We start from the raw sequence: 14,477 nt of genomic DNA on the forward strand, positions 1-14,477 counted from the left end.
GCCCGATTCGTAGCCACTACGCTACCAGAGCTCCTAGGGTTGCAAAAAAGAGAAGCAACTCAAGGGTGAGTGAAAGACAGCTACCCAAGCGGAGAGTGAAAGCTGAGCGGAGAGGGTCAGAATCTTTGCTGGAGAAAGCTGGGTGTTTGTTACAAAGGAAAACAAAGAAAGCAGGATATATTAAAAAGGTATGTGGAACCTAGGAGGTTTTTGTTGTGTCTTCTTCCTCTAAGGTGACAGAGAGTTCTTGCTGTTGTTGTTAAGTGCCGTCTAGTCAATTCTAACTCATAGCAACCCTTTATGGGGTATCCAAGGAGCAGCTGGTGAGCTTGAACCACCGACCTTGTGATTCAAACCGACCTTACAGTCCAGCGCAGTAACCCACAGTGCTACACCAGAATACTTTTTGTCTCATGGAAATGACACCAAGAGATAAATGAATGCAGGTGAGAGAAAGGATCCTGACAAGGATAAACTTTAGCATTTAGATCTTTGCACACATGGTGTCGTTGTGAAGACAAAAGAGGTACTTGTGTCCACAGCCTGGTAAGAGGTATTAAGACAGATAGACCTCTTAAAAGGAGGAATAAGAATCCATTGGGGACAGAGGGTGGTAATACACTACTAAAAGTATGAAAATGGGCTTCCGATAAGTACCTACACTTGTCTTTGGGGACAACTGAGTGTTTCTCCAGAAAGTATTTGCCTTGTAGCATTGTTTTGTTTTTGTTTTTGTTTTTTTAAGTACAGAGCAAAACATGTCCAGATGCATTTGTGGATAGACGTCACACACCATTACCCCACACATATGCATCCATTGTTGCTGAGTGTGTGTTCGTACCACATAAAGCGGTTATAGAGTGGATATCAAGATTAGACCACTTCAGTGCCCCGTCTCTGCTGTGTTATAGTGTGAAGCTTCATGCCTTTGATAGGCTGTGGCTGAGTGTAGGATGATTGACAAATTTTTTATTGTCCACATTGTTGTCAATTGTTCACTGTTCTTGTGTTTCAGAAAGATGGTATTTGTCCTATACTGAGCAATGTAACTCCAAGCGATCTTACAATGAATGGCAATTTCTCCTAGAATGGATATTCCATACTTGCTGCTGGCTGAAAAAGATGTGTTTTCACCCCCCTCTATACACAGGATGGACAGGGATGGGCAACTTGGACACTGGCTACCCAAAATGGGGGCGGCTACAAAGGCAAGAGGTGACTGGCTTACAAACTTTCAAGAGGGAGCCTAGATCCAGAGGGCACAGAGGAAGGTAGAATCTCCACTGAGTAGTATCCAGTCTGTCTGGGCAGAACTGATGAAAGGAGATGGGGATAGCACTCATGTGGTATAATAGTGAATAATTACTATCAGGACTGACTGTGAGGGATGGAAATGTAAAGGTAGACATTTTGTAGCAAAAGGCGGGGAGTGGTTGACTTTGCAGGCCAGGGAGCATAGGTCCCTGGGACCATCAAGGGAGAAGAGCGGAGTGCGGGACCCTACCCAGAGAAACAGTGATGTCTGAGATGGAAGCAGAGACAATGACATGGAGAGATGGAGCAGCTGGGAACTGTAGACCCAAAGAGGAAGAGGGGTTTTAAAGGAAAAAAAGATGTGTTCTCACAGACAATCTGGATTTGAAAATGGCCCACCGCCTTCCTCACTCTGTGACCCTAAATTAGTCATTTCACCTCTCTTAGCTTTCTTTCTTCTCTACAAATAGGTGTGATGACATCTACCTCTTAAGATTTCCATTTAGATGAAGTGAGACAAAGCATTTGAAAACACCCAGTGGATACAAAAACAGTAAGAGTGGGAGAAAAACAAAGACCCATTTTTTAAGTAATTGTCAAAAGCAGAGCAGGCTGGATACATCTCAGTTTGTTCTTGCCAATCATTCCAGAACTGTTTCCAAAATCATCTGCAGATCGCTGGTTTTGAAGGTGCAGTCTTGTTTCCTGTGCACATCTTGGAACACAAGGAAAAGTACAGAACCAGGGAGCTGACAAGGATCACCTTCCCTATTCTGCATCTCATGTCTGGATATTTCCTACCTGAATGACACATCAGATTTGGCACTCATTCCCCATAAATCACTCAGACAGCTGGTCCTTTTTGTTTTGAGGTTTTCAACTGAACAACCTATTTGATTTCAGCCTTCAGGCCTCAAAGTCCTAATAAAAACATGCCAAGGGGGAATAGGGATGGTGGGCAGTGTGATTTGTTTTATTCTGGTGACATTTACTGCCACATCCTGAAGGACATTTGGAATGAGAAACAGATGTGAGTCCTGGAGGTAATTGTCTGTCCACACCTCCTGCCCTCTGCTTCTACACTTCTCCAAGGAAATAATAGCAAAGGGGATCTTCAGGGAGCAAGACTAAGAGAGAGAGAACAAAAGATCAACTCAGGAGAGTGGAGTAGTGGTCTGTCAGAGGTCCAGAGATAGGAGAAAACATAGGGGTTTCTGAATTTCAAGTATTTCTGGAATGGTTGCAAATTAGGGTGTGGTAGGAAAGTGATGAAAATGAGGCTAGCAAGGGATTCCTAAGGAAACCTTTATACTCATAAATTCATCAGTGTGCTAATTGAGGTTTTAGATCAAATTGACTGGGACTGGATTCTCAGGGGGTTACCAGTTTCAGTCAGAGCAATCCCTGTGATTAATATAATGTAATCACCGCTGTGATGAGATCTGCTATGAGCAGTCAAACAACTGAAAGGAATTTCCTCAGGGGTGTGGCCTACAACATCCTCTATTTTACAAGATTGTAAAAAATGAGAGGGATAAGCAGAGAGAGAAGGAACTATTAGCACCAATAAGGAGGAGCCTGAAGTAGAGACCACTCTTTGGGCCTGGCCTCTGCTCTGGGAAGCTCCTAGAACCACAGGAAGATTATACCAAGATGTCTGGAGAGCTCCAAAGAATGTTAGGTCTGTTGTTGTTGTTGTTGTTGTTGTTGTTGTTGTTGTTGTTGTTAGCTGCCTTCAAGTCAGTTCAAACTCAGAGCAGCCCAATGCACAACCGTATGAAACACTACCTGTGCCATCCCTTACAATCCTTGTTGAGTTTGAGCCCATCACTGCTGACACTCTGTCAATCCATCTCCTTGGGGGGTCTTCCTCTCTTTTTTTGCTGACCCTCCCCTTTATCTAGCTTGATGGCCTTCCCCAGGGACTGGTTCTGCCAGAGAATATGTCCTAGTGTTAGAAACGAAGTCTTGTCATCCTGGCTTCTAAGGAGCACTCTGGTTGTACTTTTTTCCACATAGATTTGTTTTTTCTTCTAGCCACCCATAGAATCTTTAATGTTCTTATCCAACATCGTAACTCAAATGCATCAGTTCTTCTGTTGTCTTCCTTATTCACTGCCCAACATCCACATGCATATGAAATTATTGAAAATTTCATGGCTTTGGTCAGCTGAGTTTCCAGACTAAGATAAATTTAGACAAAGGCAAGCCTGACCACTTCTGGATAGCTAACCATGGAAAACCTTATGAAGAGCAGCAGAACTTTATCAGTTATACTTTTGGAAGGTGAGTCACTCACTTTGGAAGGTACACAAAATACTTCCTCAAAGTAGAGTTGACCTTCATGAAATGAATGAACAAAGCTTTCAGCACCTTCATTTATTAATGGGGCACAATTCACAATGAAACGAAACATCTTCAAACATCCATTAGTAATTGCCACATAGAACTACAAAGTATGACTGCAGCCAGAATGCTCCTTAGAAACACAAATGACGAGAATTCATATCTCGTTCTTGGACATGTTGTCAGGAAGGAGATGTTGTCCCTGGAGAAAGGCATCATGCTTAATAAAGTGGAGGGCCAGTGAGAAAGAGGAAGATGCCAAACAAGATACAGAGTGCACACTGGCAGCCACAATGGGCTCAAATATAACAATTGTAAGGATGACGCAGAATCGGGCAGTGTTTCATTCTATTGTGCATAAGGTCACTATGGGTCCAAACTGATTCAACGGTACTTGACAACAACAAAAAAGGTCAACTAATACAACTATTATTCAAATTTACAACTATGATGATGGTGCAAGACCAAGCAAAAGGTCATTATAAGTCAGAAGCCACTTCATGACACCAACCACCACCAACAACAACAGGGCTGTAACTGGCCCCTAAATGGCATTTATCAGGACAATTCAGCCCAAGACCTTGTCTTCTGCACATCCTCAGTCAGGAAGGGGAAGGATTTGTCAGAAAGATGGTGTTTTGCCCACCTCTGTGATGCTGATGGAGTTGTGTTCTCAGCCTCATAACTTCAAAAAATTGAGTTGAGGATTTACTGGTCACTACTTCATTCTATTGTGCATAAGGTCACTATGAGTCGGTACCGACTTGATGGCACCTAACAACAACAACAACAACTGAGCTCTGGTAGTGTAGTGGTTACGAATCGGGCTGCTAACCTCAAGGTCGGAAGTTCAAAATTACCAGCTGTTCTGGAGGAGAAAGATGGGCTTTCTGATCCCATAAAGATTTGCAGCCTCAGAAACCCTGAGAAGGGTCACTATGAGTCAGAACCGACTCCATGGTACTTAACAACAACAACAGCACTGTTCATGATTGGTGGTCCAGATCTGGATCCAGATCTACAGCCCCTATTTTTTCTTGATTGAGCAGGAAGCTGGTGGTTTGCCTAATATGGGCCCAGCTAGAAAGGAAGAAGTCAGTTTTCTATAGCAGTAATGGTCACCACGGGACAGTTGGTCTCAAGGATACTCAAAAACAACAGTATCAGTTCGATGCAAAGATCAGCCAAGACAGTACAACAAAAGGAAGCTCCAGACAGCAACTCTGAGGAGCACAGACAATCAATGTTTTCATACATGCCTCCTTTTATGGATAAGTTGGAATTTGGTAAAATTAAAAACTATTTCCCACCAAATCCCATGTGAGAAGGATGAAAAGACAAGTGACAGACTTGAAAAAATATCTGCAAAAGTGCATATCCAGCAAAGGATTAGCATCTGGAATGTATAAATAATTCTCTCAAAACTCAGCAGGAAAATAACAATGGGAGTTGAACAACGGCAAGATACAATAGACATTTCACTGAAGAGAAGGTGCAGGTGTCAAATAAGTACAAGAAAAGATGGTCAGCATCATTAGCCATCAGGGAAATGCAAATCAAATTAAAACCATAATAAGACATCACTCTTGTTGCTGTAGTTGTTGAGTGCTGTTGAGTTGGTTCTGACCCATAACAACCCTGTGTAGGATTTCCAAGGAGCAGCTGGTGAGTTTGAACCACCAACCTGGCAGTTCAAATGGCTTTGTAGTCTGGCGCATTAACCCACAGCACCACACCAGGGTCGCTATGGGTTACAATCCACTTGACAACACTTAACAATAACACATCTATCGGAGTCCTGGTGTGGTGGGTTAATGCACTAGACTGCAAAGTTGGTTTGAACTTCAAGTAGGCAGTTCAAGCTCACCAACTGCTCCTCAGAAACCCTATATGGGGTTGCTATGGGCTGGAACCAACTCCACAGCACTTAACAACATGAACCACACACCTATCAGAATGGCTAAAATAAAAAATTGTGGCTATGGCAATGGTGAGGATATAAAGAAACTCAATCTCTCAAATATTGCTGGTAGACATGTAAGATGGTCCAGCCATTCTGCAGAAACAATTTGGAAGGTCATTCTAAAACTAAACATTCAGACACCATGTTGTACTGGTTAGGTGTCCTCGGGTCACGTCTGACAAGATCCATCTCAGTCCTGTTCCATCCTCACAAGTGTTGCCATGTTTGAGCCCACTGCTGTAGCCATTGTGCCAACCCATCTCATTAGAGGATCGTCCTCTTTTTCACTGATCCTCTATTTTGCATAACGTCCTTCTCCAGCGCTGATCCCTCCTGATAACACATGAACTGAAGTCTCACTATCCTGTCTTCTAAGGAGTAATCAGGCACATGACCCAGCCATTGCACTCCCAGGCATTTATTCCAGTGAAATGAAAATGTATGTTCGCACAAAAACCTGCACATGCGTGTTCATAGAAGTTCTGTTTGTGCTAACCAAAAACTATAATCACTTTAGATACCTTTCAACCAATACACAAACTGCAATGCATACGTACCGTGGAATGCGACTCCACAATCAAAAGTTATAAGCCATTGGTACATGCAACAACTCAGATGACGTTCCAGGACATTAGACTGAGTGAAAAGGCTACGTAGTATATGCTTCAATTCATAGAGCCATTTTGAAATGAGAAAATTCTAGAACTGGAGAACAAATTAATGATTTCCAAGGATTGAAGGTGGGGGAGCTTAAAGGAATGAGTGGTGATTATAAAAGAGCCACAGGAAGGACACTTGTGGTGATGAAATTGTTTTGTACGTTGACTCTGGTGGGAAAACATAAAATTATATGGAACTAAACACACACACAAGTATAAATGAAACGGGGGAAATCAGTGGATTTCATCCAAAATTGATCAATGTCAGTATCCCAGCTGTGACACTTATTTTCCAAAATTTTTGCCACTGGGGGAAACTGCTTAGAGAATAGGCAGTAATCTCTCTGTATTATTTTTTACAACTGCATGCAAATTGATAATTATCTCAATAAACTTTTCAATTAAAAAGAAGTCCTAGAGAGCTTCTGGCAGCTTCAAAAATCAAGCTGACATAAAATAGAGCCATCTTGACATTCTAGTTTCATAAATGAGTTGAGTTTTGACCTAAGTTAGACTGTGAAGCAGCCCCGGAGAAGTGGAGGCACGTGACCGCCTACCTCTCAGCCAGGGCAGCAGGGGAATGGAGCGGAGCCCTGATCGTGCTGTGGGCTAGGTGTTGGGGTGCTCATTTTATGGCATGATTCAAGCCCACCAGCTTCTCTGAAAGAGAAAGATGAGGATGAGGCCATCTTATGCTGTAAAGATTTACAGTCTCAGAAATCCTACGGGGCAGTTCAATCAGCTCTGTCCCATAGGGTTAGGATGAGGCAGAATTGACTTTAATAACAGTGGGTTTGGTTGGGACAGGAGACAGAACTTGAGTCACATCAGCAAGAGCATTAAAACAGATATCTGGAATGCTGCCAACACAGCAAAAGACAACTCTGGCCAAAAAGGAGGATCCCTGTTGGCATAGTGGCTATGGAAGAAAGATGTAGCGGTCTGCTTCTGTAAAGATTTCTAGCCTTGGAAACCTCATGGAACCATTCTAATCTTTTCTGAAGATTCACTGTGAGTCCAGATTGACTGGGTAGCGATGGGTTTGATTTGGGTTTCAGTCAAACATGGAACCAGAAAGCCTCCAACCACTGGCCCTTCAGAGAAGCAGCTTGCTGACTGTAGCTTACGTAAGCAAGAAGCTTTCCTGCATGTCTACAAGGCCTTGCCAAGCAACACACCCTGTGCTCATCCACCTGGCAGGTGGACAAGGGGTCCACCCTGTCCTCTGTTTATTCTAAGAACCCATTCCCCTGGAAGACACCTTCTTCATCAAGTGAGGTGGACAAGGAGTCTATCCTGACCTCTGTTCATCCTAACAATCTGTCTTCCTGGCAGACACTTTTCTTCATCAGCTAAGGTGAACAAGGAGCCCACCCTGATCTTCTCAGTTCATCCTAATTATCCATCTATCTGGCAGATGCCTTCTTCACCAGGTGAGGTACAGGAGGCAGTGATGCAATGGTGGGGCATATGTTTGCAGTTATGAAGGATTCTTTTATTACTCATTCTCTGTCTTTTAGCAATCATCAAAAATAATCCTTTCTTTGTTTTTCGCAAGTTTCCATAGAATGTAATTCTGGTGTTGTCGGATTTGAGTACCATGTTGTATAATGATCTAATGATCTAATAGATCCAAGATCCATGTCCATGCCCTCCTCCCTCTGTAACGCAGAAAACCCTTTCCCTGGCACCTGGACAAAGGGCGCTCAAAGAAGCTAAGACATCTACTGCAGCCACAATAATACCAGTGGTAAAGTTATGTTGCTGTTGTTGTTGTTGTTGTGTGTCATTATGCCAATTCCAACTCATAGCAGCCCCATATAACAGAGTAGAACTGACTCATAGGATTTCCTAGGCTGTAATTTTTATAAAAACTGATCACTAGGTCTTTAGTCCCAGTGCTGATAGGACCTTAACGATTGAACCCTAGATAAATAGTTGGTAAAGCCATGCATTCTCCATATTCTGGCTTCAGGTTAGTGTGTTACATAGTTAATGTAAGTATGCTAAAAGGATCCAACTCTGACACATCCCTTTTCTGATTTCAAACCACACAGTATCCTCTTATTGTGTGTACAGGTTGGTCTATGTACAGGTTCCTCATGAACACAACTAAGTGTAATTCTGTAATTTCCATTTCTCTCAATATTTGTCCATAGTTTGTTATGATCCACATAGTCAAATGTCTTTGCATAGTCAGTAAAACACAAGCAAACATCTTTCTCTGCTTTCAGCCAAGATCCATCTGATGTCAGCAATGATATCCCTCATTCCAAGTTTTCTTCTGAATCCAGCTTGAATTTCCGTCGATTCCCTGTTGATGTACTATTAGAACCATTTTTTAATTATCTTTAACAAAATTTTACTTGCATGTGATATTAACAATATTGCTCAATGATTTATACTTTCTGTTGGGTTGCTTTTCTTTGGAAGGTACACACATTTGGATCTCTTCCAGTTCATCGGCCAGGTAAAAACTAGCTTCCAAGTTTCTTGGCATAGACAAGTGGGCATCTCCAGTACTACATCCATTTGTGGAAACATTTTGATTGGGATTCCATTAATTTCTGGAATCTTGTTTTTCACTAGTGCCTTCAGTACAGCCTGGACTTGTTCCTTCAGTATCATTAATTCTTGACCATGTGCTGCCTCCTGAAGTGGCTGAACACTGACCAGTTCTTTTTGGTACAGTGACTTTGTGCATTCCTTCCATTTTCTTTTGATGCTTCCTGCGTTGTTCAATATTTTGCCCATAGAATCCTTCAAAATTGAGGCTCAAGATTTAATTGTTTCTTTAGTTACTTCAGCTTCAGAAATTCTGGCTGTAGTCTTCTCTTTGGGCCCTCTACATCTTCCTGGTGTTATGCTGTAAGATAAGCATTGGGCTAAAAAATTGGTTTGAACCACAAGGTTGGCTGTTCACACTTGCCAGCCACTCCTTGGAAACACTGTACAAATTCCCTATGAGCAGGAACTGACCAAATCGCACTAAACAACAACATATCTTCTCAAGATGCCCTTTGAAATCTTCTGTCAGTTCTTTTGCTTCATTTTTCCAGTCACTTTAGCTCTTCTACATTCAATGGTACATTTCAGAATCTCTTCTGACATCCAGTTTGCTCTTTTCTTTATTCCTGTCTTATTAATAGTGTTTTGGTATCTTCAAATATGATGTCTTTGATGTCATCCCACAACGTCTGGTCTTCGATCATTTGTGTTCAATGTGGCAAGTGTATTTATTCTTGATATAGTCTCTAAATGCAAGTGAATCATACTTGAATTTTTATGACATAAAAGCATTTATTTTGGCTCTTGTACACTTGTTTCAATTTTCTTCAACTGAATTTGCATATGAGCAATTAACAGTTTGTTCTACAGTCAGTCCCTACTCTCATTCTGACTGATGATGTTGTGTTTCTCCACCTTTTTCTCCCACACATGTGGTCAATTTTATTCCTGTGCATTCCATCAACACCTACTCTACAAAGTCCCCAAATTCACCACCTGAAGTTGCTTCCCCACTTTGTGGGCAGCTTCATTCAACAAAGGTGTGTCTCACTTCTTCACATACATTCACAGCAAGTCCAGACCACGCAGGAAATCTCCCTTCTGTTTATAACCTTGGGTCCTGGCAGAGGGAACTCCATCATCATGTGTGCCCCACCTGGAACATACAACCTCTGCAGTAGACCCAATGGGAGTAGAAGGTGCTGGGAGAATCTTTTCACCAACTATGAGCGCTTCAGCTCAGAGTTAACACTGATACTTCCATACCCAACCCTTGACAAGGAGTAGATACAACTTGGCCCCATCCAACTTCTATGGGCTTAGATGGACTGTGTACCAGAAGACATGAACCACCTATCTACAATATCACCTTCTGCTGTGCTCCCTGGACCATCCTAGAAAGCCTGCCACACCCCTTTTTTCTGGAATTGTGGCAATTCACCAAAGCCCCAGTCCCACTGAACAGCAACTCTGGGACTCAGACTAGTGCTAGTAGCAGACGCAGCTCATCCCCATGGAGAGATGAGGAGCGTCGTTAGGGTGCCATGGAAACCACAGAGTCAGATGAAACAAACAGCACACAGCACACACGTTCATATTCACCCACCTCCTCACACTGCTGTACAGAGTTCAGCTGCGTTGGCAAGGATGTGGCCACCATATACACATCGAGACCCTTGAGTCTGATGCAGAATGTGCTGGGCTAGGTCCCTGGCCATGGGGCTGCAGCTGAGAGGCTCTCTAAAGCTTTGAGCTTCAGGACCACTGGGTCCAGCCCCTCACCAGGTATCAATGCATGCCCAGCTGCAGCAAAGGGTTTCAAATCGATGTTTAATATAAGGCTTTTATGTCAATAATCCATATTTCATTTCTTGCCATAAAATAATAATTTGAGAAATGCACTGCTAACAATTTAACATTTACTTTCAATAAATAGCAAGCATTTTACAGGGAGCTGCGACCCATTATGGAAATCATGATTTGTGCTCAGTGCCAGGAAAATGTACTCTCAATTTCATTGTGCCCTGTGCCCAGCTACAAAACCCTGTGATCCCTTTTCATTACCGATTTTCATTATGATAGATTAACTAACTCAGTGTATTAAAAGGTCTTGTTGAAGGCAGTCAGTCCCGTTTTAAAATGAAGAAGCCAAAACACGTCAGGCTTTCTCTCAGGGGTGGCAGAATTGAGATTGCCCCACATTTATCTGACGCAACTATAAATGCAAAAGCACAAATTATCATACATTCAAAAGTATCTTGCCTGTGTACTTTCCTTGCTAATTTATGCATTCTGCAGTTTCGGGAGCACTACGTCTTTTATCTTCTCCTTAACTTTTCAGAAAATATCAGTGTTTGAATCTTGATATTAAATTGCATGAAAGCAATACTGCAAACCTTGCAACTGTTAAGATTTCTTTTCCAGAGCTCTTATAACCACATTTATGGCAATCTGCAGCAATCTGTCATTTACTCGTGAATTCATGCCTAACAGGACATGAGTCGTTGGTGGTACAAAGACCACAGTATCACTCATAATGTGGTCAGGACAATAATAAAGAAATGTCAGCTGGTACAGACATAGCTAGTGCAGTGAAATAGAACTCAGGGTGAGGAATGAGTCAGCTGTTTGTTGGTTAAAGAAAGAACTTTTTATTTTTCTACATCTAATGAAGAAGTGTTATTCAGATGTGAGATGGTAATCAACGGTAAAAAAAAAAAAATAAGTGAAATAAGCCTTTACATGTATCAGTGTTTCTACAGTGAAATTTACAAATTAACTTCGTCTCTCATACTTCAGACATATTGTCAGGAGGGACCAGTCGCTGAAAAAGGATATCATGTTTGGTTAGGTGGAGGGTCAAAGAAAAAGAGGAAGACCCCCAGCGAGATGGACTGGCAAAGTGGCAGCATCAATAGGCTCAAGTGTGGCAACAATTGTGAGGTTGACCCAGGACCGGGCAGTGTTTCATTCTGTTGTGCATAGGGTCGCTATAGTTGGTACCAACTCGATGGCACCTAACAACAACAACTTTAACAGTGGAGATCAAAATCAGATGGGGTTTCTTCACTAATTTTTAATGCATACTCTGAAAGATAAAAGGAAAAGTATACATTTCAAAAAAAATGAATATCCTGTAAAGAAATATAAGAATTTCACATTCCGTTTGAGATTTTGTGTGTGTGTGTGTATTTTATGTGAAGGGGAACGTTTTGAGAGGAAGAAGGTAGAATGAGAGGAAATGGGAGAAGTTCATTTGCTTCTAAAGGTAAGATACACAAAGCATCTCTATGCCTTCATTGTGTTGCTGTGTGCCATCAAGTTAACTGCAATTCAGAAAGACCCCAAGGTTGTAAATCTTTGCAGAAGCAGACTGCTACAACTTTCTCCCACAGAATGGCTGGTGGGCTTGAACAGCAGTCTTTTCAGTGAGCAGCCAACTGTTTTAACCACTGCGGTACCAGGGCTTCCTAACATTATAGTGCAAGCGTTACACTGAAATTGATGTCTTTAAGTCCTTTAAAGTATAAAGTTAAAGACTGCTTGTATTATATATACTTCCTAAGGCCCACGTGGAGTCCTGGTGTGGCACTGTGGCTAATTCACTGGATTGTAAAGTCGTTTGAACTGCAAAGTCGGCAGTTCAAGCTCACCAGCTGCTCCTCGGAAACCATATACAGGGTCGCTATGGGACAGAATCAACTTGATGGCACTTAACAACAACAAAAAAAGGCCCATATGTATTAAATCAGCCCATACATTTATTTCCTATCAGGTTGAGACAGTGAAATACACCCACTCATCACTTAAGAGAATGATTAGCTCCAAAAACCACATCATTTTGTGAAAATCAGTGTCATGCAAAAATGGATGACCACATCAGGTCACAAAATTTGATAACTACATCATTACTTAACTGCTAAACTATATCATTAATAACTGTCCACCTAAGGTGTGACTCTCATCTTGCACTCTAGGGTTTGTGCCCATCAGAAATTATTGTTAAGACACAAGGTCCTATAGATTTTTCACTATTGTCTTAAACGTGAAATATTGCCTAATTCACCCATGACGTTTGGGTAATTCACACAGAGTCTATAAGTGAGAAGTAGGTGGGTCCCTCCACCACTCATCTGTAAGTTTGCCCAACTGTGGTGCCTTGCGTGTTGCTGTGATGCTGGAAGCTATGCCGTGAGTATATTAAATATCACCAGGGTCACCATGGTGGACAAGTTCCAGGTGAACATCCAGACAAAGATGTACCAGCACTACTTCTGAATATTTAGCCACTGGAAACCTTATGAATAGCAGTGGAACACAGACAGCACCAGAATACTGAAACATGATGAAGAGCACAAGAATATTGTCAGATATAGTACCAGAAGATGAGCCCCTCAGGTTGGTGGTGGTTATGTACCGTGGAATTGGTTTGCTGACCCAGGGAGCTGTAGCTGAATGCCTTCAGGCTGATGCTAACAGTAGAGTGATGTGCCCTGTAAGCATTTATCAACAGCCCTAAAAAGAACTTTGAAACATTGCCTAGGCAGACGGAGAGGCCTGACTGTGGACCCCTGTGAGAAGAGGCTATCCTGGATGGAAGAACTGTGATCTGAGCATTTCTGACCCTGCATTGTAACCTGTTCACTTCCCTAATAGACTCCATAACTATGAGTATGGTGTCTGAGTTCTGTGTGATCATTGCAACAAATGATCAAACCCAGAGTAGAAAGTGCTCACATATTTGCAGTGATCATCTGCCAATATCTGTTCATGAAAGTCACATCATGAGTGTGAATTTCATTTTTCTAGCTGAAAACTTAGCATTTCAGACCCACCCAAGGATATCTCAGTAGACAGATCTGGTGATTTGCTTCTGGAAAGTCACATCCTTGGAAACCCTAAGAAGAAATTCTACTCTGCACACTTGGGTTGTTGGGACTTAGAATTGACTTGGTGGCAGCTAAAAGCATCAGCAATCACATTCTAGAGAGAGAGAGAATACCACAGCTCTGTGGGAGCAGCTAGAGATCTGGTTGACCAATTTGGATGTACAGACATGGAAGAAGAACATCTTCTGGCAATGGTGTCTCCTAGGGGCAGGAGAAGGAAGCTTTGCTTCAGCATTGGCTCTTTCTTCATTTGCATCATCACTATATAGACTTTCATTAGCTAATGCAGGCTCTTTCTGGATGCCAGAAAAGGAAATCTTCCAGGTGCCTGAGCTGGAATGTCCCCATGCTGAGTCACAGAAGGATTGGAATTCTCCAAGAGGTCAAAATGATGCCAGCTTTGGAATTCAGCAGATGTGGATTGAATCGCCGATTCACTTATGCTTATGGTATACAAGACTGGGAGAAAACACTGTCACCCTGCTTCTCTGAACCATAACCATAGTGCAGCATGGCCAATTTGTGATGTGCTCCCAAGTTGTACCCAATTTCTAGATAGCCATGAGGCATTGGAAGAAGGGCTCCAATAACAAACATGAAGTTTTCCCTAAAGACACTGTCCTTCAAGTCCAAGGCTGGGCAATGTTGTTGTTAGGTTCCATCGAGTCAATACTGACTCATAGCAACCCTATGCACAAAAGAATGAAACACTGTTGGGTCCTGTACCAACCTCACAATTGTTGCCATGCTTGAGTCCATTGATGCTGCCATTTTGCCAATCCATCTTGCTGGGGGTCTTCATCTTTTTTGACCCTCCACCTTACCAAACATGATATACTTTTACAGTGACTGGTTCCT

This window comes from Chrysochloris asiatica, unplaced genomic scaffold, assembly GCF_000296735.1.
Source record: "Chrysochloris asiatica unplaced genomic scaffold, ChrAsi1.0 scaffold00307, whole genome shotgun sequence".
NCBI lineage: Eukaryota > Metazoa > Chordata > Mammalia > Afrosoricida > Chrysochloridae > Chrysochloris > Chrysochloris asiatica.